Here is a 5,886-nt window from a genome sequence, read left to right as displayed (position 1 = left end):
AACCAAAGTTCCTAAATTAATTACTCAGCCATCTGTTTACCCAGGAAATGAACATCCTGGGCCCACTATCTGTAGGAACCGTCTGTCAATGTGCTGACTGTCAGTGCTGGGTGGTCGTGACCATTAGTCACCATGTCTGCTGACCATCAATACGTGACAGTTACCCACTAACCTTTGTCCTTCTTTTCTTTTGTAAAACCTATACATAATCCTCCCTTACCCCTGATGAGTTCAGCCAATCAAAAATGTACACTTCATGCTCGCTAAATGTTAACCAATCATGTAACTGCTAAGTAGAAAATCTCCAAACCTTGCTGTAACCTCTATAAAAACCCCGCTAATTTGGAACTCGGGGCTCTCAATCTCGATCCGCTGTGCCGGTGACAATTGAGAGTCCCTGCTTAAGCTTGAATAAACGACCCTCATGTGCTTACATCGGAAACGGCCTCCTGGTGGTCTTTGGGACCTTACAATCTGGGCACAACATTTTGAGGTATTTTGTTGTTTGTTGTTGAGGTAAATAAAGCTGAAGCTTAAGTGGAAAGGAAGTTGATGATGGCATTTATTTGCATCCCAGAAGGTCCAGAGTGCAACATAATTTTTCGGAGTTCTCTTTGACTCAGTAAAATAAAAGCACCTCAACAAATAAATCTGTCAGGAAACAAAGGGACTGACTTCAAACTTTTCAATATGCTACAAAACGTCACTTTAATGTGAATGTCTATTTGATTCCAGAGTATAGTGCCTGTCGATTTCTTAGTCATTCCATTTAAGAGTGGTATTGAAAAGCTGTCTTTTTTCCAACAATGTTGGTTTTCATCACCAGAAGATGTTGCCAGGGAGTTTAACTCTCTAATGCAGTATTTTTATTGCTTCAGAATCTATAGTTTGATACTATTATCATAAAGCACTCAAGCATGTAATTAAAAAAAGAAGAAAGAGCGAATAAGATCACAAAGCAAAAATCTACCCCAAATTTCATTACATTGAGTCATAGCACCTTATGACATACAGATTAAACATTGTTTTTCTATGCCGGAATTACCTTTCACCTCTGTATTTCTAGTAGGTATTTTTTTTATTTCTGAAGCATGACTTAATAATTTAACCTTGGAGAATTTAAGTACTGTAAAAAGTGACATGTATAAAATCTTTCTTGGTTTTTTAAATAGCAAGTGGTTTTTAGAAAATTATTCCACATATTTTAATCATAAAATAGAAATTAGAAATTTTTATAAATTATCACCAGTAATTTAAATGAATCCTTATGCTATGATTTAACAGATCTTAAAAACTTTTTTAAAGTATATTTTGTGGGTTTTTTGTTTTGTTGTTTTTTTCTTTTTCCTTAAATTCTTGTATTGGTACATTTTAGGTATACAATGCATTTACATTTATCATTGGGTGCTTGTACCTGTACATGATGTATCTTGGTTCTTATTTTTTTCCCCCATTACTTGTGTGCCCTTCACCCCCTCCACACTTCCCTATTTATTTATTTATTCATTTATTTTTGGTATGGGGATCAAACTCAGGTCCTTGGGCTTGCGCAGCAGGCGGCAAAACTGCTGAGCTAAATCCCCAGCCCCCACTCTTCCCTATTTAAATAGACTTCGTTTCCATTTTTTTTCTTTTCTCGTAACTTTTCTTTTCCCTTCTCTCCTTTTTCCTTCCCCTCCCAATACCCCTACCCTTTCAGTTCTTTTTATTTTTTTGAGTCAAGGTCTCCCTTTGTAGTTTAGGCTGACCCTGAACTCACTATGTAGCCCAAGCTGGCACCAAACTTGCAGCAATTCTCCTGCTTCAGCCTTGTGAATGCTGGGATTACAGGCATGTGCCACCATGCCCAGCCTTTAAAGTGTATTTTGCACATTGCAATTCCTTAGCAGTATAGTCATTTATGTAGAGATCATTCCAAGTATTAGAAAATAAATTTTGGACTCCAAACATTAATTAAATTTACATTTTAATATTTTTAAGTAAATAATTACTTTTAATATCCTTAATATGATGCTAAATTCAGAGAATATTTATTGAACAACTATTTAGGTGTGAAAAAATTACAGTAAACTGCAGAAGGTCCTTTTGGAAGCTCATCATCTAGTGGTAATGGACATATGCATGAGGACATGAGATACACAAGCACATGATCATAAAATACTATGGAGTGTGCTCCTTTGAGCACAGTATATTAGATTCTGATACCTTAGATACTAGCAGTTGACAAATTGTGAAATGAAGATCAATCATTTGCATTTATTTATATATTTGATTTGTTTAACAAATATTTGAGTTCTAAGCATTTTATTAGGGATACAGTGCCATGTAAGACATATTGTCTATTCTGAAATAGCTTGGAGTTTTCCTGGAGAGATGGACACTAAAATGATATAAGTATATTCTGTGATAAATAAATGTCACAAAGTTAGACACAGAAATAGGAACATTTAATTTTGCAAACATATGAATTAATTCAATGTTCTTGGTTGTGTAAATGAATTACAAATTCTCATTGTTAAGAACATAAGCACCTTCACAGAAATAAATTGTCACATCTCACCTATGTTTCTTGAAAAGTCAATTAATATGAGCCCACATTATAAGGCTTACATAGGGCTTATTTCTCAATCCTGACCCTCTTGGTTCCTTACACAGACAGTGATGGAGACAAAATGCCCAGGACTAAGGCCACTCTGTGCTTTTTTTACCCTCAGGTTCAGGTGCAACTTCAGTTGTAAGGACTCTCTCTGTCGCTCTGTCCCTCTCCCTCTGTCTGTCTCCGTCTCATTTCCAGCAGATCTTGATAGATCTTGAATATTTCCTACCAATCAGATCCTGTTTGCTCTTGTTCATGTCTTTCTTGGATAGTTTTACTTAAGTTTAATTTGTATAAGTGGGATTGTGTTCTTGTTTAAATCCAGTGCACTCTTTTTAATTAAAAAATATTTTCTTATTAAAGGTTGGCTTTTACAAATAAAAATTTCTATTTTTTTAGTTTATTAATACATGTGTGTAGTAGATTCCTTGTGGGCAATTGGTATATGAACATAAGATATCTTCATTCCTTTTATTCATCCCTTTTCTCTTCTCTCCCTCCCCTCTCCACCCATCCCTTAATGTCCTTCCAGTTTTGCTTTTTGATGTATGTTCAAAGTACATCATATTTACATACCTTGTGTGGAGTTGGTACATGTACATAACACATCCCAAGGGAGCAATTTTTCCTTTTTTGTTCTCCTGTAATAAAAATCAATATAAAGGTTTCATACTATAAAAATCAGATTATTAAATTTGTAGAGATATCAAAAGTACACAAACATCAGGATTTAGGTTTAAATTTCACAGGAAACCCTCCTGATTTTAGAAACTATTTTTGCTATTCAGAAAATAAAACTTGTTTTTGTTCTGATATATTTATGAGTCCCTGACTTGTGCTAGAATTTTTCTTAATATTTAGCATCTATTAATTGTACAGACTAATTGGATTTATCATATATATATATATATATATATATATATATAGTGCATTGATGGTATCCACATACCTTTATTACATGCTGTTCTGTCTTTCCTGATTCCTTCCCATCCTCTACCCAGTCTTCTTTACAGTTCTTGGTGATTCAGTCCCTGGTAATCCATCTTCTATATTCACGCTCATTATCTCTCTGTCTCTGTCTCTGTCTCTGTCTCTCTCTCTCTCTCTCTCTCTCTCTCTCTCTCTCTCTCTCTGTCTCTGTCTCACTCTCTCTCCCCCTCCCTCTCTTCCTTCCACATATGACCTTATTTCTACATGACAGAAAATAAGTGATGCTTGTCTTTCTATGTCTCGCCTATTTTGTTTAACATCATGTCCTTCAGTTCCTCTCATTTTCTTGAAAATTACAGTATTTCATTTTTATAGCTGAATAATACTCCCTTATGTATATATACCACATTTTCTTTATCCATTCATCTCTTGATGGTCACCTAGGCAGATTTCATACCCAGACTACTGTGAATAGTGCTACACTAAACATTACTATACAGGTACTATTCTGCATGCTGACTTCATTACCTTTGGATATAAACTCAGGAGTGAGATAGCTGAATTATATAGCAGATCTATTTTTAACTTTTCTGTGGAAGTTCCATTGGCATTTTCTATAGTGACTGTACTAATTTACATTCTTACAATAAGTGTATAAGGTTTCTTATTTAATGCATACCCTTTCTAGCATTAATTCTTTTTTAATAACTGTTGTTCTAACTAGGGTGAAGAAATTCTCTGTTGTTTTAATTTAGATTATGTCAGGAAGTTTTACAGTTGAAGGAGTGGGGTATTGGTGGTAGATTATAAATAATTTTTAAGACTATTAAGCAACAAGCAATATTACCAGCTAAATGATTTCAGGTAATAAGTAAGGTGAAGTCTAACTCGGTGATTTGGATATTTTGAGAAGTAGAATGTTTGGGGGTTTGGAATATTGAAATAATTTCTTTCACTTTTTGAATTCGCAATTGTTCTAAGAAAGTATTGTTAGTAATCTGTGTAATGCTTAGTAATGTTAGTAATCTGTTAGTAATGCTTCTAGTTGTTCCTAGTAAACACAATTGTGTCATGATCAGATTGCTGAATGCAGTTAAGTGGAGCTAATCCCTGTTCATCATAAATCGTTACAGCTCTCCAATGCTTCAGTCCCATGAACACTTCTGATTGCTCTTTTTCCCCCTTTTGGCCAGGAATAACCATAGACAAGTCATATTTTCTAATCCAGGATGCTGTGAATGTTATGCAGGCTGACTTGTCTTTATTGTTATCTTGTTATTATAACAATGGATTTTATTCATTTAATATTTTAATTATATATTTGAGAAAAGGAAGCAATTTTGTATTTGCCATGAGAATCTTGGTTCCCTAAAAACCCTCTACTCTGCTAAAATAAAGCTTTGTCAACGAAAGAGCCCATATGGTACTTAACAATCTCTCTACTTACACGGCTAATGTTTAAATGCTGCACATTCAAAATACTTAAATCGTTTTCAGTGTGTTCATAGTTAAGCATTTTACTACTTTCTTCAGATGCTTATTCTATACACTAGCAATTTATCATCTAAAGGAAGTTTGCCTAATCTCTCAAGGCTCACTTTTACTGTACTTAATAGTAAGAGCTTTATATTTCACCATCCAGTTTTGTGATATTCATTTTCTAGAATTTTCAGATCCTTTCATCAGATACATGGCTTTTAAGATAATACGCATTAAATTCACCCCTTCTTTTTGATATGATTGTAATATTTTATGAGCTTACAGGCTCTTTACAAGATACGAGTTTTAAAGAATGATTCAAAAACTATTTGGAGTGTCGAGTGTACTATAAGTCTTTGCAACATATCTCCTCAGCAGTAAAATGTTACAAAATACCACATAAATTAAGATTCAGCCAAGAAGACTGTTGTTACACATCACAGAAGTTCACTGAAAGAGACCTAACATTTTTTTTCTCGAGTCTTTCAAAATCTGAATTAATTTTAGTTTCATAAGTTTACTATATTGAAGCATACAAAATACACATATTATTTCCCTTTTCAACAATATCCACCTACCAGATCATTCTCTTCACCAGGAAATCATGTCTTAAGTTAAACATATTTAAAATTTAAAAATATTTGAAACTTCTCTAAATGGTATATTTCTTTTCATATATTTCATTGCAGTTACTGCTCCATTTCTCTGCTTCCCTTTAAAGAGACTCCTTGTAAGAACAGCCTTTACACATTTCTTTACATTTCATTTTGCCCTAATCTACTTAATTCAGGTTATCTTTCTCCTTTTTTCCACTGAAAGTTCTCAGAAATGATCCACATCTTGCCAAATTGTGAACCTTATTGCTTGGAATTTTTGAACCT

This window comes from Heterocephalus glaber, unplaced genomic scaffold, assembly GCF_053883595.1.
Source record: "Heterocephalus glaber isolate CG9 unplaced genomic scaffold, H.glaber_assembly_v1.0 deba00001553, whole genome shotgun sequence".
Classification (NCBI taxonomy): Eukaryota; Metazoa; Chordata; class Mammalia; order Rodentia; family Bathyergidae; genus Heterocephalus; species Heterocephalus glaber.
Note: the sequence above shows the minus strand (reverse complement) of the source record.